This window comes from Ranitomeya imitator, chromosome 2, assembly GCF_032444005.1.
Source record: "Ranitomeya imitator isolate aRanImi1 chromosome 2, aRanImi1.pri, whole genome shotgun sequence".
NCBI lineage: Eukaryota > Metazoa > Chordata > Amphibia > Anura > Dendrobatidae > Ranitomeya > Ranitomeya imitator.
In genome coordinates, this window is record NC_091283.1 from 226,955,505 (window position 1) to 226,977,171 (window position 21,667).

The 21,667-nt window shown below is 43.3% G+C and overlaps 1 protein-coding gene and 1 long non-coding RNA gene across 5 annotated transcripts in view; both read left to right on the forward strand.

Moving 5' to 3' along the window:
* Positions 1-21,667, forward strand: part of NHSL2 (NHS like 2) — a 522,837-nt gene that overhangs the window by 494,418 nt on the left and 6,752 nt on the right. The window lies entirely within an intron of this gene.
* LOC138662755 (uncharacterized) lies at positions 10,146-10,983 on the forward strand. The gene is made up of 3 exons (XR_011318065.1): positions 10,146-10,216; positions 10,367-10,561; positions 10,710-10,983. It is a non-coding gene; the product is annotated as an uncharacterized lncRNA (long non-coding RNA).

Consider the following 21,667-nt stretch of genomic DNA (forward strand, 5'->3'; position numbering starts at 1 on the left):
TCCTGGACTATGCCACACGCTATCCTGAGGCAATTCCCTTGAGAAATTCTTCCTCAAAAAGCATAGCCCGCGAGTTGGTCCATGTCTTTTCCCGGACAGGTCTGCCAAAGGAGATCCTGACTGACCAGGGTACACCTTTCATGAGCAAGGTGATGAGGGAGTTGTGCAAAGCCCTGAAGATCTCCCAGTTGAGGACCTTGGTGTACCATCCCCAGTCAGATGGCCTTGTTGACAGGTTTAACAAGACACTAAAGAGCATGCTGAGAAAAGCTATAGAGAAAGACGGTAGAGACTGGGATTGTCTCTTACCCTATCTGATGTTTTCCATTCGTGAAGTTCCACAGGCCTCCACAGGGTTCTCACCGTTTGAGCTTCTATATGGCCGACATCCACGAGGACTCCTGGATATAGCCAAGGAAACCTGGGAGGCCGAAGTCACGCCCCACAGAAGCGTCATTGAGCATGTGGCCCTGATGCAGCAGAGGACTGCAAAGGTGATGCCTATCGTGAAAGAACACCTTCTCCAAGCACAAGATGCTCAAGCCAGGGTCTACAACCGGTCTGCAAGAGTGAGGCAGTTCAATCCAGGAGACCGGGTTCTTGTGTTAGTTCCAACGGTGGAAAGCAAGTTCTTGGCCAAATGGCAAGGGCCATATGAGGTTGTCGAGAAACTTGGTGAGGTAAATTATAAAATTCACCAACCAGGAAGACGGAAACCATTCCAAGTTTACCATGTCAACCTCATCAAGCCATGGCAAGATAGGGAGCCGACAGTAACTCCGTCATTGTTAAGCAACCCAGAAGGTGAGGTTGGAGCGGTTACTATAGCAGAGACGCTATCAAAGACCCAGAAACAGCAGTGCCGGGAGTTACTCCAGAAAAACAGGGACCTGTTTTCAGAATTGCCGGGATACACGAGGGTCATAGAGCACGAGGTCCTAACAGAGCCACATGTGCGGGTGAACGTGAAACCTTATCGTATTCCTGAGGCTCGTCGAGAAGTTATCTCCAAGGAAGTGGAGCGTATGTTGAGGCTTGGAGTCATTGAGGAATCCAAGAGCGGTTGGTCGAGCCCAATTGTCCTGGTCCCAAAACCTGATGGAGAGTGGAGGTTTTGCAACGACTATCGGAAGTTGAATGAGGTCTCCAAGTTCGACGCTTATCCCATGCCCCGTATTGATGAGCTCATCGAAAGGCTTGGGCACGCCAGATATATATCCACCTTGGATTTGACAAAGGGGTATTGGCAGATCCCCATGGCACAGGAAGCCAAGGAGAAGACAGCCTTTTCGACACCTGATGGATGCTTCCAGTATGCCCGGATGCCGTTTGGCCTACAGGGAGCCCCGGCGACCTTCCAGAGGGCTATGGATAGAGTCCTTGCACCCCATAAGGCCTACGCTGCTGCGTACCTAGATGATATCGTCATCTTTAGCCCGGACTGGGAGAGTCATCTGGAGAAAGTCCAAGCGGTATTTGATGCTATAAGAGAGGCCGGATTTACTATAAACCCGAAGAAGTGTGCCTTGGGTAAAGAAGAAGCTAAGTACCTTGGATACATAGTGGGTCATGGAGAAATAAAACCCCAAATCAGTAAATTGGAGGCAATTCAAACATGGCCAAAACCAGTTTCCAAGAAGCAAGTTAAAGCCTTCCTGGGAATCGTGGGATATTACAGGAGGTTCATCCCAAACTTCGCCACGATGGCTGCGCCTCTGACTGACCTGCTAAAAGGGACAAAACCAGTAATGGTTAAGTGGTCCGAAGAAACAGAGTCAGCCTTCCAAGAAATGAAAAACGCTTTGTGTGAGCAACCCGTTCTGATGGCCCCAAACTTCAAGAAAGAGTTTATTCTTCAGACAGATGCCTCAGATGTTGGGGTGGGAGCAGTCCTTTCCCAAGAACTACATGGGGAGGAGCATCCTGTTCTCTATCTGAGTAGGAAGCTGTCCTCATCTGAAAAGAACTACTCAGTCGTTGAGAAGGAGTGCTTGGCTATAAAATGGGCAGTGGACACATTACGGTACTATCTGCTGGGACGTAAATTTAGACTGGTATCTGACCATGCCCCACTTAGGTGGATGAGGGAAACGAAAGGGAGAAATGCTAGAGTCACCCGTTGGTTCTTAGCCCTGCAGGACTTCAGTTTCCATGTGGAACATAGGGCCGGAAAGCTGCATGGTAATGCGGATGCCCTATCAAGAATCTCTTGTTTAGTGGGGGAAAGTGCCAAGCCCCACGGCTTTAGGCAGAGGGGGAAGGTATGTAGCATGGCTAAAGGGTGTGTAGTCGATGGGAGGTATGTGCCACATAAGTGCCTTGTTACTGTATGGTAGCCCAGGGGTATTTCTGTCTTGCACATAACCATGTAAATATATGTGTTTCAGGACCTGTGGTAATGTCAGACCACATGGCTAATCATGTGATGGGTTACTGGGTGTGGTTAGCTCTATTTAAGACTGGCTAATGCTTTACACAGCAGATATGTGTGGAGGTGAAACCCTCCCGGGTGTGTTACGGCTTCAGGACTGAGCCGGAGGAACTGGACACTTGTTTTTCTTTGCCTGAACCAAAGGCTATTTTGTTTTCTGTTGTTTTGCCACATGGTTTATGAAGCAATAAACCCAGTGAACTTTAAAGGAACACGTCTCCTGAGTGTCAGCCGTCGCAGCTGAGTGAGTGGAACCCCTAATATATATATATATATATATATATATATATATATATATATAATACAGAGCTAGATAGCAGGAAAGTCGGTAATTCAATTGCCGACTTTTGCTCAGTCCTTACCAAACCCGACAGGATATGAGACATGGTTACATACAGTAAACCATTTCATATCCCTTATATTTTTACATATTCCACACTAATAAGGTTAGAAGTGTCTGTGTGTAAAATTTGGGAGCTCTAGGTGTTAAAGGGTTAAATCACGGGAAAAACTGGCATGGGCTCCCGCGCAATTTTCTCCGCTAGAGTGGGAAAGCAGATATTAATAGCCTAGAGAGGGACGATGTTATTGGCCCTCCCTGGCTAAAAACATCTGCCCCCAGCCACCCCAGAAAAGGCAAATCTGTAAGATGCGCCTATTCTGGCACTTAGCCTCTCTCTTCCCACTCCCCTGTAGCGGTGGTATATGGGGTAATAATGTAAGGTGACATTAAGCCTGGTTAATAATGGAGAGATGTCAATATGACACCTATCCATTATTAATCCAATAGTAATAAAAGGTTAAAAAACCACACACATTATGAATAAAGTATTTTAATGAACTAAATACACATGGGGTTTTAACATCTTTATTGTACTCTCAATCCTACTGATGACCCTTGTCTTCTGAAAAAAAGGGAAAATAAAAAAACAACAATCCCATACCTGTCCACCGTACAGTCATGACCCACGATATAAATCAATCTGAAGGGGTTAAATAATTTTACAACCAAGAGCCTGCTAAGGCAGCTGTTGCTCCTGGTTGTAAAAACTGGGGAATTAATGGAATTCAGGGGAGCGTAGCTTCGTAGAGTTGCGGTGATGCGCCCCCTGGTGGCATAAACTCATATGAACTCTAGCGTGGGAAAATATTCAGAAAAATTCCCACTCTAGAGTTCATATGAGTTTATGCCACCAGGGAGCGCATCACCGCAAGTCTACAAAGCTACATTCCATTCATTCCCCAGTTTTTACAGCCAGGGGCGGCTGCATTAGCAGCGCTCCTGGTTGTAAAATTATTTAACCCCTTCAGATGGATTTGCATCGTGGGTCTTGACTGTACGGCAGACAGGTATGGGATATTGTTGTTTTTTATTTTGCCTTTTTTTCAGATGACAAGGGTCGTCAGTTGGATTGAGCGTATAATAAAGCTATTACAACACCATGTGTATTTATTTCATTAAAATACTTTATTCATAATGTGTGTGTGTTTTTTTTTTAACCCTTTATTACTATTGGATTAATAATGGATAGGTGTCTTTTTGACATATCTCCATTATTAACCGTGATTTAACCCTTTATTGTAACGCCTAGAGCTCCCAAATTTTGTACACACAAACACACACTACTAACATTATTAGTGAGGAATATGTAAAAATATAAGGGATATGAAACGGTTTACTGTATGTAAACCATGTCTCATATATCCTGTCGGGTTTGATAATGAGATAGCAAAAATGCAGGCAATTGAATTACCATTTTTCTGCTATCTAACTCTGTATTAAAAAAAAAAAAAATATATATATATATATATATATATATATATAGTATATATGTTTTCATGAATATTTGAGCCCATGAATCCATTCTATGTCCATTTTGCAAGCCGGCGAGAAAATCTCGCCGTACGGATGCCATTCGGATGCCATATTGAGGTTTACATGCACAAAATACGCAGCAACACCTTGCCTACGGATGACATACGGATCACTGTTCAGGGAACATTTCTGCGTATTTGGTCTGTAAAAAACGGACCTTTTTTCTACGTTGTGACTCCAGCCTTAGGCCGGCGTCATACTCGGCGTAAGACAATACGGTCCGTATTTTACGGCCCTAATACGCTGAAAAGTCCCCAAAATAGTGGTCCGTATCTCCTCCGTAGGCAGGGTAGTCTCCTTTATTATGTATATTGCCGTCCCTTATTGCACATTGCCCTCCCTTGTTATGTACAGCTCCGTCCCTTACATACCGGATTATTTATAATGCCCACTGTCTTTATTACATACCTTCCTTGTTAGATATATAATGCAATTATGGCTGGTGGAGCATGGGAAAGTTTCTTTTCTAATGGAGGCACTGATGGACTGGTCTTCTGGTCACTGCCTACTCCATCAGCAGTCATTTTATTTCCCACAAGAAAGGGTTCTATGTAATAAAAGATGGAGCTGTGATTAAGAAAAATAACAAGAATACACTATGTAAGAGATAGCACTGTACATAACAGCAGAGGAAGCTATATAATAAGGGACGGAGCCATATATATAACTAGATTGGATGGTATGTAATAAGAGACAGTGTTATTCATTATAACAGAGGAAACTATGTAGCGAAGGATGGTGTTATACATAATAAGTGAGGATACTATATACTACGGGACTGTGCTGTACATAATAAGTGAGTACACTATATACTACAGGACTGTTCTGTACATAATAAGTACACTATATACTAAGAGACTGTGCTATACATAATAGGTGAGTACACTATATACTAAGGGGCTGTGCTATACATAATAAGTAAGTACACTATATACTAAGAGATTGTGCTATACATAATAAGTGAGTGCACTATATACTAAGGGGCTGTGCTATACATAAGTGAGTACACTATATACTGCGGGACTGTTCTGTACATAATAAGTGAGTACACTATATACTAAGACTGTGCTATACATAATAATTGAGTACACTATATACTAAGGGACTGTGTTAAACATAATAAGTGAGTACACTATATACTACAGGACTGTGCTATACATCCCTGTATCCGTGTGCAGTGTCAGTGTTCTGCCCGCTTTTACATACGCATTGAGCATGTCCTAATATGATCCTAAAAATTGAATCAGAATAGAACATTCCCTGACCCTCATAGATCTCATTCTCAGATCCGTGATTTTCATGTATGTGTGAATGGACCAATAAAACTCTTTGAGCTCGTGTGCCATCCGATAAAAAAAAAACCTGGAAGCACAGACATTTCACACAAATGCGAGAATGCAGAATAAGGGATTTTACAGATAACATTATCACTCCATGTCAGATACAAGTGCAGATACAGAATAATATCTACATCCAGGCACTTACCGCTGATGTCTCGTCTAATAAGAGCCGCTATCTGCTGTTAGTTCTCCATCTGGTCAGACCTTCATGTCGACATCTCCCAGCCACGACTCGTCTTGTCACAATGATCTTCGCAGCCCTGAAAATAACAAGGTCACATACATTGTATACATACATGTGTCTCTCCCCCCCCCCCCCCCGAGTACAGATATGTACCCCACCATTAAATATATAAAGTGATAACCAGCACTGCGCCCCCATTAACTATAATCTCTGACTCCCAATACTATAAATTGTTCAGTCTGTGACTCCCCAATTACCTGTTCGGCTATGTGCACATGGGAAATATGCAAGGTTTTACAGTACACGCAAAGTAAATGAGATCCCTGATGTCTCATGCACATGCTGCTTATTTTTTCCTTGCACATTTGCAGCAGATTAAAATCTGCATAATCTCAATTCTTTCAGTGTATTTCTCCTGTACTAATGGGGAAAATACGTAACAAAAGCATGGCAAAAATTTGGGAAAAAATGTATTTTACACAGCGTTCTTCCTGCCAACACATTAGGAAATGCATCAGAATTTTCTCCTGCAAATCCTGAACGTGTGCACATAGCCTTAGTCCCTGTCCTGTGTCCCCTCCATACAGTATAAGTCTAGCATCATAATGAATGTGGAAGTGGGAGAAGATGCCATCAGGTACTGAGCATCCTCCACCACCTCCCAATTCATTACAAGTCCCTGACAGCGTCTTCTTCAGCCTTTCAGTTCATTATAAAGAGTCCAATGCACCTCACTCCCTCCTCTCCCACTCCTCAATAAATGTTAAGTCCCCAATAGCATCACAATGAATTGTGAGATGGGGAGGATGCTGTCAGGGGCTTAACACCCTCCTCCACCACCCAATTCATTTTACATCCATATCTCCTCATATGAGAAGCCTCCATCCCATGTAATATAGGAAGAAGCCTCCATCCCTTGTAATAATCTTGTTGCCCGTCGTTGAAATGATTCTAACTTCTGAATAACTTTTTTAAAATGTGAATCCCAAAACTGGATCCCGTATTCTAGATTTTGGATCCCATATTCTAGATAAGTCCACTATAATGTATAAGTCCATTATAATTCCCCCTTCCTCCCATCTAAATTCCCCACATCCCTAATTGCACTCCTCCCCACCACATCCCATCATTGTCCTCTCCCCCACCTCCATCAATGCCCTCTCCATCACCTCCATCGTTGCCTTCTTCACCACCCCCATCATTGCCCTATCCAGCAACCCCATCTTTGCCTTCTCTCCAACCTCAATAATTGCTCTCTCCACCACCCCAATCATTGCCCTCCCCATCACCTCCATCATTGCTTTCACCACCATCATTGCCCTCTTCACCACCCAATCATTTTTCTCCCCACCACCCCATCATTGCCCTCTCCACTCCCATCATTACCTTTTCCTACACCTCAATCAGTGCCCTTTCCATCACCCCCATCGTTGTTCTCCCCCACCACCTCCATTATTACCTTCTCCATCACCTCCATCATTGCCTTCTCTCCCACTTCCATCATTGCCCTCTCCACCACCCAAATCATTGCCCTCCCTCCCCACCTTCATCATTGCCTTTCCCACCTCCTCCGTCACTGCCCTCTCCACCACCCCAATCATTGTTCACCCCACCACCTCCATCATTACCTTCTCCACAACCTTCATCATTGCCCTCCCCACCACCTCCATCATTACCCTCTCCATAGGTTTCATCATTGCACTCTCCCCATCACCTTCATTATTGACCTCTCTCCCACCACCTTCATCATTGCCCTCGCCACCACCTCCATCATTGCCCTCTCGCCCACCACTTCCATCATTGCCCTCTCGCCCACCACTTCCATCATTGCCCTCTCCCCCACCACCTCCATCATTTCCCTCTCCACCACCTCCATCATTGCCCTCACCACCACCTCCATCATTGTTCTCCCCTGCACCTCCATCATTTCCCTCTCCACCACCTCCATACACACACACCACCATTCACCTCTCCGCACGTTCCCCACAGCCACACACAAACACCACTGCTCACCTCTCTGCACGTTGCCCCGCAACCGCAGCATCTTCGTCGTTGCAGTTTTTTATCTGACACAGACGTGTGCTGAATGCTGACATCAGACAGAAAATACGGGCAGGAAGTGGAGGACGGATCCCAACAGCTCTGCTCTGCTGCCATTTTCTCCTGTAAGCAGCGGAGCTACAGGGATTGCTCCCTGCACGCAGCACATGAGGGCAATCTACCCAGGGGCCCCCGGAGCCTCAGGGCTAGAAATAAAAGGCGAGATTGCCCTCAGTGTTAGCCGCCCTGCATGGGCCTCTCTGACCTTTCCCGGCGCCTGCCCACTGCAGTACTTTGCTCTACCCTACAGGGCAGACAAAGTATGCCTTCGCCGGAGCCGCAGCAGGAAGACAAGAAGAGGACGTCATCGTATGAAGATGGGAGACGCCCATCAGACCTGACCGCAATGGGACCGCCCCTGGGTGAGTATAATAAAACATGTTTTTCTTACCTTTCAGGTTAAATCGGGGCTTATCTACAGCATTACAGAATGCTGTAGATAAGCCCCTGATGCCGGTGCCCTTAGCACACGATTTTTGGGGTGACAGATTCCCTTTAAGGTACATCCTTTCCAGGGTAATAAATTATATAAAGCAAAATAATTAACCCCAGACCGAAATGTTCCTCAACCACTTGGGCTATGTTCAAACCTAGCGTTTTTGATGCGTTTTTCACCTTTAACATTGCTCTCAACCAATACAAATGTAACATAGTAACATAATTATTTAGGTTGAAGGAAGACTTTAAGGCTACGTTCACATTAGCGTCATGCGACGCAGCGTCGCCGACGCATGACAACGCATGCGTCATGCGCCCCTATCTTTATCATTGGAGACGCATGCGTTGCGTTGTGCGTTTTTGGAAAAACGCACGACGCATGCGTCGTTTCACCGCACCTGGGTGGCGTCGGAGACGCTACATGTTGCATTTTTGTAGCGTCTAAAAAACACATGCGTCGCACTTGCGTCGCTAGTGCGTCGTCATTGCGTTACAATTTCCCATTGAAACCAATTGACAACGCACTTGCGTCGCGTGTGTGCGTCGTGCGTGCGTTGTGCGACGCATGCGTCGTTAAATAAAATTAAACAAAAAAGTGTCTAGACAGTGTCTAGACAGTGAAAACAATGATAAAAACATCCCCCATATATAAAGAAAATGTTGGATTGTTTGTCACTTCTGCTGCAGCATCTAGAGGCAAGACATCACACCAGACTTCTTCTACTTTTATTCATCTGCTGTCCAGAGATGTAAGTATAGAATGATTCTGTGCATTTTCTACATGTTTTATTTTTAAATTGTTTTTGCAAGTTGTGTATTATATTCTGCACTGTGGTTGTTTAAAGATATTGTTGTATTTTTAGTCTGGTTGTGATGTATGGCGTTGTATAGGATGGCGTTTCATTGTCTGCGGCCTTGATTATTGTTCTTTCCAGGATAGATTTTTCTTTTCCATTTATTGGTTTGGGGGTGTTTTTTTGTATTCAGTTGTGATGTTTTATTCTTGCGTTATATGAATTTTATTGTCTCCGGCCATGTTGGTTTTATTGTAAAGTATGGTAGTATAGAATGATTCTGCGCCCTGTTATTAAATGTAATAATTTTTATTGCAAGTTGTGTATTATGTTCTGCACTGTGGTTGTGTAAAGACATTGTTGTATGTTTCTGGTTGTGATGTATGGCGTTGTATGGCCTTTTATTGTATCCGGCCCTGTCGGTTTTATTGTAAAGTATGGCGGTGTATCCAGGATTGCCGTTTCTGTCCTTAATTTTTGGGGGTTGTTAATTTTTTCCTTTCAAAAATCTATTGTGTTTTTTGGGTTGCTCCGTGCATACCGTACTTTTTTTTTTTTTTTTTTTTTTAACAAAACTCTCTTTTTGGATTAGACATAGGGTCTGTTGTGTATTTGTTTTGTTATCTTTAGGCTTTTGTTTACTCTGGCATTGAGTTGTCTCTGCCATTGTTTCTTTTAATCAATGTGGCAGTGTTGTTTGCTCAGCGTTAGTTCAGCTGGAGTGCAATGTTCTTTGTGGTTGAAATGTAAATGTTTTTTTTATTTTTTATATTTTACTATGTTCCGCTGTATTGTGCATAGGATAAATGTTATTTTGTTCTTTATTTCAGAATTGCATTAGTCATGGCCAGTGACTCAAGCCACACCCCACCGCTGAGGAGTCCAGTGAGTACATGATCTACTATTGCTTACTGTTCGCTGTCATTTGTAGATTGGTCACTCAACTTTTTGTAAACTATTTTGCAGGCTTCTTCAAGTGAGCAGTAGAGCCAGGAGGAACAGAGGGAGCAGGAGCAGAGACCAAGGGACCAAGCTGTGGTTGCAGGACGGCGAGTAAGTTTTTATGTCAAACCTATCCCTTTTTTTTCTTTTAGTTTTTTGGTTTTGCGGGTATGGTGGGTGGTGGAGGTGGTAGGTGGTGGTGGAGGAGGTAGGGACAACAATTTTTATCTTGCAAACATTAATATTTTCCATTTATTCTAGGTTTCACAACGGGCCCATGATGACCCACTGGATATTGACATGATGGTGGCATCCATAGAGGAACGGGGCCCGTTGTGGGACAGCCGTGACCCCCGGCACGCGGACCAGGGCGTGTTGTGCCGTTTGTGGATAGAGGTGGCACAATCGCTGTGGGATGGCTTCGACAGTGCTTCCCCACGGGCAAAGCTAATTTTCGTAAGTATTTCCAAAATGCTGCTGTGAGCCAACATGCCAGGATTACACAACCGTCTGTGATGTCTTCTATTGGGATTGCACACGGTTGCGTAATCGTTTTCAATATTTTCTCTAAAACTTATTTTTTTTTTTTTAAATTTATACACAGTTAAACAATTGAAGACCAGATGGCGCTCCATGAAGGACCGTTTCAAGAGGGGCCTGAAAAAGGAGGGACAGATCCGTAGTGGTGCTGCAGCGTCAAGGACCTCTGTCTACAAATACAACCGTATTTTGCAGTTCTTGCGACCGGTCCTTGACAGCAGAGAGTAAGTATAGTACCTATGCACACACCTAGTTTTTACAACATGCATATTCACGTACTATATTCCAGCCACGTAGCTTATTGCCCAGCCATTTTTTTGGGCAAGTACGAAGTATAGAAATGAAGAAAAAAATTCAAGCTCACCGAGGCGTGAAAAGTAAAAAATGCATACTTTTATTCACTTCAATCATAAGCAGAGGATGAAACATCAGCACAATACAATAGACACTATCTACGTGTTTCAGGTGACAGGGAACATCAGACCTGAAACACGTAGATAGTGTTTTTATTGTATTGTGCTGATGTTTCATCCTCTGCTTCTGATTGAAGTGAATAAAGTATTTAGTTTTCACTTGTCACGCCTCGGTGACCTCGAATTTTTTATTCATTTCTGGTCTTCTCAGGCTTGACACAGCGGCTCCGTGCTCCGAGCCTTCTGGGATTACTACAATGGTGAGCTTGACTTCCTATTTTTTTCCCTGAAATCCAAAGTATACAGAACACAGAAAGATAGTAGATTGGCCATGCCCGGGCAATATTTCATAGTGGAGTAGTATATTGCCCATCCAGGTGTATCCCAGTTTTTTACACAAAAAAACTTAAAATATAATAGACACGGCATACCTTCTACTGCAAGGCAGGTTATGTTCCCATGGTTGCTCAGCTCGCAGGACCTGTGATGACGTCTTGGTCACATGACCGTGACGTCATGGCAGTTCCAACGATAAGCGTAATTGTCGGGCGTTACAAACCGCAACCATGGGTGACTATTTTGAAATAAATAAATGCATTCTTTTTTTAATATTGATGCGGCATATGCAGTGTCAGTATTAAAAATAGGTTAATATTAACGGCGGCAATGGATACCGCCGGTAAAGTTAATTAATGACGCATGTGAAATGTTATATTTAGTATACTAATGGTTTCCTTATGTTTTCACAGAACACACAGCAGCACCCGCGAGACTGTCTGACCCTCTGGAGCGGTCCTTCATGAAGCGCCATCTGAACTGTCGCAGCCATCCCACAGCGAAAGCAGGTCTGCACCACCACAATCTGGCGAACCGGCAGCCGGTCCATCAGATGTTCCCCTGGCCGAGGCCTCTGTCGCTCCTTCCTTCGGGTCTTCCCGACAGCGTCAGCGGGCCTCGGACAGGGCGGTCCTGCCCGAATTTTTACATTTGAGCACCGTATTCCAGAATGGTTTCAAGGCGCTGTGCGATAAAATGTCCAATATCGACCGGCGTCTTGAAAACATAGAATCGGAGCTCTCGAGGCCGGCCAAACATTTTTTTAGTGCCATTCACAAGGGCATGGTTGAACATCTTACGCCGGAACTCCAGATTTCGGTCATGCAGGGCTGCAACAACGCATATGTCACTGCTCTGCAGCAGGCTCGGGTCATGCAGTCAGCGACTACAGTGCCCGCAGTACCATCGCTGGCTGCCATGACTCCGACTCCTGCTGCAGAGCACCACCACAGAGCTCCGCGTGCCGAGGGCCACCGCCACCACAGAACAGAGCCCCAAAGTTCTGCTCCTGCCAGGCCTTCAAGGGCACACAGACGGGAAGCCGACCCACACCCAGAGGGAGAGAGGAGGAAAAAAAAGAAGACGACAAGCACTACAACCTTGGCTATGGCTGCTCCCAAAACAACCACCCTAAGTACACAGCCTGAGTCGACCCGGAACACACCAAGTACCCAGCCTGGGTCTACAAGGAGCACACCAAGCACTCAGCCTGGGTCTACCCGGAGCAGGAGTAGCCAGCCAAGGACACTGGTCGTCCCTCCTCCTCCCTCACCTCCTGCTTTGGCAGTCTCGCCACCGTCAACTGGCTGGATTGATGTCGGCATCCCGTCTAGTGTCATAGAGTATGCTGCTTCCTCCCCCTCGTCCTCCTCCTCGGTCTCCTCAACACCCCCCAAAGTGGGGTATATCAATCCCCCTTAATTGCAGATATAGATACCCCATAACATTTCCCATTTCTTTTTTTTTTTGTGTCCCAAATAAAATTGTTATTTTTTTCAAAAATACTGAGTTTTTATTGTCTATAATAAAGTTTGCACCAAATCACACCGTGCGCCGTATAAACAAATCTTGTGTTTGTAACACCTGATGTGCAATGTCTGACAATATTTTATAAATTTTTTTTCATTTTTTTTTTTATAGGGCTGTCGCTCATTGTACTATGAGATGTTACAAACACAAACAGCATTGCTCAATATATCAATTTTAAAATGTACCATCACACAACGATTTCAGTAACGATATAGTTGGTTTTTGTCAGTAACCAATGTTATCTTTTCTGAAATCGTACAACGATTAGGCCCCTGCTGGGAGATTTTTGGTGTCAGCGAATGATTAGGAATTTTTTGGGGTAACTGATCACACGCTATCATTGTTGGATCGGCGTGTTTGACACCGATCCAGCGATGTCTTTGCTGTAAACAAGGGAATATTGGGTTACTAGCGCAGTGTTTTAAACACTCAAAAAAGTGAACAATACCCCAAAAAAAAAAAAAAAAAAAGGTGTCAACCACGTCCCTCGCCGTCATCTTTCCGCAGTGACTGACACTGTGATTCACGCCCGTAAAGCAGAGCACACCGTTGACTTAATAATAAACGCTGTGCTGTGCTTTAGGGCTGGCACAGTACGGAAAGCTGACGGCGACGGACGTGTCACACACTGGAATGTAAGGGTATTTTTATTTTTTTAAATTACATTTACAATGGTAAACAGGGAAAACATCGTGAGTGCGGCCATGCGCTTCATAACATTACCCAGATTACACGGGGACTTGCTCTTTTTTTTTTGTCGCTGGAGAGCTGTCTGTGTGACAGCTCTCCAGCAACCACGCGACGACTAAACAACGATCACGGTCCGGTCGTATCACTGGTCGGTATCGTTGGATAATCGTTTTATTACGGTACCTTAAGAATATTGGTCAGGTGAGGTGGTAGCAATGTTCAGTGTCGCCACTATTTGACTCTGGACGTATTCTAGCATCCTGAGTGCAATAGTGTTAACTCTGTAGAGTTTTGCAAACATGATCATCTCCCTCCTTGTCAAGCCAGGTTCCATATGCAAATAGTCTGCAAGATTAAAAATGGTTGACAAGGTGGGAGCTAATCATGTTATACGTCAAAACTATGGAACACACGACTGAAATATTTTTTTGTTTTGTCACAGTCCATTTGGGTACTGGTGCTCACATAAATTTTGTGGGACACACATTAGTTTATATAACATTGGATTTTAAAATTTGATTACTATGGAAAAACATATGGGAGATTTGTTTTGTGAAAACGGAAAGGCACAAGAACTTTATTTCAAAACACAACGCACTAGACAATCAGGGGACATTATAACAACATTTAAATAACCTTACATAGGCTGGTAAAATGACATGGACTCAACAGTGTTTACATTACAGTGTTTTTATTGTATCATAATACCAAGATGAATTAAACCATTTGATCTTGCCATGGAACACGCCCAACATCTGAAACAAAGTATGCAGCAAATTGGTCCCTCATATGAGCAATCTCCACAGTTGTCCGCAGAGGATGATCTTGATAATCAGGCAATGGATTTGGTATGGGTTCATCGAGTTCCACGTTGACGCTCTCTTTATCAATAATAAAATTGTGGAGAACCACACACGCCTTCACCACCTCATCCACTGTCTCAATTTTCAAACTTATGGCGGATCCTAAGATACGCCATTTGGAGACAAGGATTCCAAAGGCGCACTCCACAGTTCTTCTGGCCCTGGACAGTCTATAATTAAAAATACTTTTGGTGCGGTCCAACCCCCGACTGGAGTACGGTTTAAGTAGGTTGCCACTCATTTGAAAAGCCTCATCCCCAACCACAACAAATGGCAGGGCCGGGCCTTCGGTGTTGGGAAGAGGTCATGGCTGGGGGAAATTAAAATTGTTATCGTACAATCTTCGGCCCATATCAGACTCCTTAAATGTCCGTGAATCATTTGCACGGCCAAACGCTCCAATGTCCACAGCGAGAAATCTGCAGTCCGCACCTGCAATTGCCATGAGCACGGTGGAAAAGTATTTTTTATAATTAAAAAACAGAGATCCACTTCTTGAAGGCTTGGTAATCCTAATGTGCTTCCCATCCACGGCTCCAATACAGTTAGGGAAAGAACACACTTGTTCGAATTTTTGGGCGTTGGCCTGCCATATTTCAGTTGTAGGGATGGGTAAAAATTCCTCCCGGAGGTTATCCCACAATGCGCGGCATGTGTCGGCAATAATACCAGACAGTGTGGAGACTCCGATCCTAAACTGGAAATGCAGTGATCTCAAGGTCTCTCCAGTAGCAAGGAAACTGACAAGAAGAAAAATAAATAAATGTAATTAATTAAATTGTTATGAAAGAATTTTTCATTCTTAATTACAATCCCCCACCCCACAAAACCAAAACACGTTACTTTAAAAAATGGCAAGAACATATAAATCCTTCACATTGCATTACGTACCGTAGAGTCACCAGCAGACGTTCCTCGGGGGAAATCGATTTACGGAGCTGCGTGTCCTGCCTGGAAATGGTTCCTTCCACCAGACGCAGCAGATATCGGAAGCTGTTTTGTGACATCCTGGTGTATTCAAAGTATTTCTCCTGGTTCTCATTTAATTCGCCAAACAGACAATGGTAGGCTCCACGACTCTCTCGGACTTCCACTATAGGGTGTAGCCAAAAACGCTGACGACTCCTTCTCCGTAGTTTGTCTCTTTTCCTCTGTTCATGACAGGCAATAGCATAAGCAATAGCAAGGGCTAATTCCAGCTCCATATTGAGGTAGATACTCTCCATGGGACGCTCCATCTTGATGCTGTATGGTTGGAAATAATCTATGCCGGGGTATATATACCACAATTACATTATACCCACTCTCTTCTACCCATTGGTGGCATTATCTAGTGTCTAGACACTAGACCCACCCTCTTCTATTCATTGGTGGTATTATCTAGTGTCTAGACACTAAATTGTGTTGAAAGATTACATCATTGTTTGACAACGCATGCGTCGTAAAACGCTGCGTTTTTTGGAAAAACGCAACAAAAACGCACAAAAAACGCTGCGTTTTACGACGCATCCGTTCGACGCATGCGTCAAAAATGGTGCGTTTTTGCGTGCGTTTCCGATCCGTCGTGCGTTGCGTCGGTGACGCTGCGTCACATGACGCTAATGTGAACGTAGCCTAAGTCCATCTAGTTCAACCCATAGCCTAACCTAACATGCCCTAACATGTTGATCCAGAGGAAGGCAAAAACAACTCATGTGGCAAAGAGTAAGGTTTTGGGGAAAAAATTCCTTCCCGACTCCACATACGGCAATCAGACTAGTTCCCTGTATCAACGCCCTATCAAGGAATCTAGCATATATAACCTGTAACATTATACTTTTCAAGAAAGGTATCCAGTCCCCTCTTAATTTTAAGTAATGAATCACTCATTACAACATCATACGGCAGAGAGTTCCATAGTTTCACTGCCCTTACAATAAAGAACTGTTGTTATGCTTAAACCTTCTTTCCTCCAGACATAGAGGATGCCCCCTTGTCCCTGTTTCAGGTCTATGATTAAAAAGATCATCAGAAAGGTCTTTGTACTGTCCCCTCATATACAGTTAGGGCAAGAAATATTTGGACAGTGATACAAGTTTTGTTATTTTAGCTGTTTACAAAAACATGTTCAGAAATACAATTATATATATAATATGGGCTGAAAGTGCACACTCCCAGCTGCAATATGATAGTTTCCACATCCAAATCGGAGAAAGGATTTAGGAATCATAGCTCTGTATTGCATAGCGTCCTCTTTTTCAAGGGACCAAAAGTAATTGGACAATGGACTCTAAGGGCTGCAATTAACTCTGAAGGCGTCTCCCTCGTTAACCTGTAATCAATGAAGTAGTTAAAAGGTCAGGGGTGGATTCCAGGTGTGTGGTTTTGCATTTGGAAGCTGTTGCTGTGAGCAGACAACATGCGGTCAAAGGAACTCTCAATTGAGGTGAAGCAGAACATCCTGAGGCTGAAAAAAAAGAAAAAATCCATCAGAGAGATAGCAGACATGCTTGGAGTAGCAAAATCAACAGTTGGGTACATTCTGAGAAAAAAGGAATTGACTGGTGAGCTTGGGAACTCAAAAACGCCTGGGCGTCCACGGATGACAACAGTGGTGGATGATCGCCGCATACTTAATTTGGTGAAGAAGAACCCGTTCACAACATCAACTGAAGTCCAGAACACTCTCAGTGAAGTAGGTGTATCTGTCTCTAAGTCAACAGTAAAGAGAAGACTCCATGACAGTAAATACAAAGGGTTCACATCTAGATGCAAACCATTCATCAATACCAAAAATAGACAGGCCAGAGTTAAATTTGCAGAAAAACACCTCAAGAAGCCAGCTCAGTTCTGGAAAAGTATTCTATGGACAGATGAGACAAAGATCAACCTGTACCAGAATGATGAGAAGAAAAAAGTTTGGAGAAGAAAGGGAACGGCACATGATCCAAGGCACACCACATCCTCTGTAAAACATGGTGGAGGCAACGTGATGGCATGGGCATGCATGGCTTTCAATGGCACTGGGTCACTTGTGTTTATTGATGACATAAGAGCAGACAAGAGTAGCCGGATGAATTCTGAAGTGTACCGGGATATACTTTCAGCCCAGATTCAGCCAAATGCTGCAAAATTGATTGGACGGCGCTTCATAGTACAGATGGACAATGACCCCAAGCATACATCCAAAGCTACCCAGGAGTTCATGAGTGCCAAAAAGTGGAACATTCTGCAATGGCCAAGTCAATCTCCAGATCTAAACCCAATTGAGCATGCATTTCACTTGCTCAAATCCAGACTTAAGACGGAAAGACCCACAAACAAGCAAGACCTGAAGGCTGCGGCTGTAAAGGCCTGGCAAAGCATTAAGAAGGAGGAAACCCAGCGTTTAGTGATGTCCATGGGTTCCAGACTTAAGGCAGTGATTGCCTCCAAAGGATTTGCAACAAAATATTGAAAATAAAAATATTTTGTTTGGGTTATGTTTATTTGTCCAATTACTTTTGACCTCCTAAAATGTGGAGTGTTTGTAAAGAAATGTGTACAATTCCTACATTTTCTATCAGATATTTTTGTTCAACCCTTCAAATTAAACGTTACAATCTGCACTTGAATTCTGTTGTAGAGGTTTCATTTCAAATCCAATGTGGTGGCATGCAGAGCCCAACTCGCGAAAATTGTGTCACTGTCCAAATATTTCTGGCCCTAACTGTATTTATACATTAAAATAAGATCACCCCTTAGTCTTCGTTTTTCCAAACTAAATAGCCCCAAGTGTAATAACCTATCTTGGTATTGCAGACCCCCCAGTTCTCTAATAACCTTCGTCGCTCTTCTCTGCACCCGCTCCAGTTCAGCTATGTCTTTCTTATACACCGGAGACCAGAACTGTACACAGTATTCTAAGTGTGGTTGAACTAGTGACTTGTATAGAGGTAAAATTATGTTCTCCTCATGTGCATCTATGCCTCTTTTAATGCATCCCATTATTTTATTTGCCTTTGTAGCAGCTGCCTGACACTGGCCACTGAATATGAGTTTGTCATCCACCCATACTCCCAAGCCTTTTTCATTAACGGTTTTGCCCAGAGTTTTAGAATTAAGCACATAGTTATACATCTTATTACTTCTACCCAAGTGCATGACCATACATTTATCCCCATTAAAGCTCATTTTCCATTTGTCAGCCCAAGCTTCTAGATTACATAAATCATCCTGTAATATAAAATTGTCCTCCTCTGTATTGATTACCCTGCAGAGTTTAGTGTCATCTGCAAATATTGAAATTCTGCTCTGAATGCCCCCTACAAGGTCATTAATAAATATGTTAAAATGAAGAGGGCCCAATACTGACCCCTGTGGTACCCCACTGCTAACCGCGACCCAGTCCGAGTGTGTTCCATTAATAACCACCCTTTGTTTCATATCCCTGAGCCAGCTCTTAACCCACTTACACATATTTTCCCCTATCCCCATTATTCTCATTTTATGAATCAACGTTTTGTGTGGCACCGTATCAAAAGCTTTTGAAAAGTCCATATACACCACGTCCACTCGGTTCACTTGGTCCAGTCCTGAACTTACCTCTTCATAGAAATTGATGACAGGAATGGTCCCTAGTAAACCCATGCTGATACTGGGTCATGAGGTTATTCCTCTTCAGATACTCCAGTATAGTATCCCTTAGAATGCCCTCCAGTATTTTACCGACAGTAGAGGTTAAGCTTATGGGCCTAAAATTTCCGAGTTCAGTTTTTGTCCCCTTTTTGAATATTGGCACCACATTTGCTATACGCCAGTCCTGTTATTATGGAGTCTTTAAAGATTAAAAATAATGGTCTATCAATGACTGTACTTAATTCCTGCAGTACTCAGGGGTGTATTTTTGTTATCACTGATCATTTTGTCTGCCATAGAATTTTCTTGTGTAAATACTGATGAAAAAAAGTCATTTAGCATATTGGGTTTTTCCTCATCCTCATCCACCATTTCACCCAGACTATTTTTAAGGGGGCCTACACTATCATTTTTTAGTTTCTTACTATTTACGTAGTTAAAGAATATTTTGGGATTATTTTTACTCTCTCTGGCAATGAGTCTCTGTCTCAATTTTTGCTGCCTTGATTTGCTTTTTACAGAATTTATTTAATTTTCTGTATTTATTTAATGCATCATCGCTACCTACTTCCTTTAATTCTCTAAATGCTTTCTTTTTGTCCCTTATTGTGCCCCTTACAGCTCTATTTAGCCATATTGGTTTCCTTCTATTTCTAGGAAATGTCATTGTAACATTTAACAACCCTAGCTGGCCATGTGTTGTCTGACATATAAGGACAAACATCTTGTTTCATTTATGAAGGATGGACTCTTAAAGTCACAGAGCCTATTTTTCGAGGGGCATCAGATGGCACTAATGTTGTTAAAGGGCCATTAAACAGTGGGTCTGCTATGCTGTTATTGCCTATGCAGTGAGTGGATGGGCTGCCAAAAATTATGACGCACTCCCAATACCCCTTTCACGCAACGTACAGGAGGGCCTCCTGAAAGAATGTTGCATTGAATGCAAGGCCTGCCCTGCCCCAAAGTTACATGCACCCCAGTAAGCCTTTCAGCAGATGTACTTTAGAACCTCATGACAAAATTGTTCCCATTAGAAGAGAGTGTGTCTCGCATACTGTTTGCTTATGCACTGAATACAAGGCCTGCCCTACACCAATGTTACATGCACTCCAATAACCCTTTGAAACCACGTCCTGATTGGCCACATGAAACAAAAGTTCACATTATTATAATTTTTTTTATTACCATAAATTTTGTCCATGAAGTGAATGCAAGGCTTGGCCGTAATTTGCATGCACCACAATCCCCCTTGGAAGAAACGTGGAGTAGGGTCTCATAAAAAAAATTGTCACATTAAAAAGGAGCGCTTCACTTATACTTTGAATGCCCATACACTAAGTGTATGGGCTAACAAACATTTCTCCCTGGGGGTACACCTTTTTTTTTTATTATTATTTACGGGCATTATAAACAGCCTTTCCAAAAAATAGAGTGACTGTTGCATCACGGAATCCGTTTACCCTCGTGTTCTAGTGGTGATGCCTGAACAGACGTGGAGGATGTCCTCATATGTCTCTATTACCAATTTAAAGGAGTGGGTCTCCTACATTTTGAATGCCTATACACTAAGTGTATGGGCTGACAAGCATTTCCCAAAACGCGCGTCGGGGTGCCAGAGGGGAATACCTGACCGACCACTTGCACCTTTTCACCGTATACCAATTGGCTCAGGGAAAGGTAATACTACGAGTTATTCAGTATGCATTTTTACGGTGGACTGAGCTATGGACTGATATGCTAGCTCACAATAGGTGGCCTGGTAATATGGATGCTTCATAGCACCTCTTATGTGTATTTGGTCTTTGCTTTGCATTGGTGAATCTCGCTTTATACTGAATTTTTGGTTTAAATCTATATAGTAGTCTGTATAGTTAGTACATTTCCTCATGTATGCTGCATCACAATATCTCCACGCTTGTGGTCTCTCTTAGGTATTCCCGCTCTGATGTGGGGTACATGTATGTGAAAATTATAAATGTGGTCATTTAAAAAAAAAAAAAAATTAACCTTTACAAAATACATGATATGTTTTAATGAATATTGGATTGGTTAACTTCATTGAGTCAGCGGTTTAATTACTGCAGTCTGAGTTGTATACTCTTTATTTATGAGCAGAGAGGTTTTTGGAATGCAGAGAAGTGGGATGGTGACCCTAATTATGGCGTCATCGCCGCTCACCATCTTGGTGCAGTCCTCATAGTTTTGGAGGATGGTACATATGTCTGACATCCATGTCCATTCCTGAGGTCTTATGTGTGGAGCCTGAACTGAATAACGATGGCCTTGTTGATGCTGATAGTCAACAACTGCCCTCTTCTGCTCATAAATCCTTTCCAACATATGCAGTGTAGAGTTCCAACCCATGGGGACATCACACACCAGTCGGTGAGCCGGAAGCTGCAAACAATGCTGAAGCACGGCAAGGGAGGCTGAAGCTGTAGCTGACTTTCTAAAATGGGCAGACAGACGGTGTACTTTCACTAGCAGATCTGGCAGCTCCGGGTAGTTTTTGAGAAAATGTTGAATGACGAGGTTAAGCACATGGGCCAGGCAAGGTATGTGGGTGAGCTTACCTTGCCTCAGAACCGCCA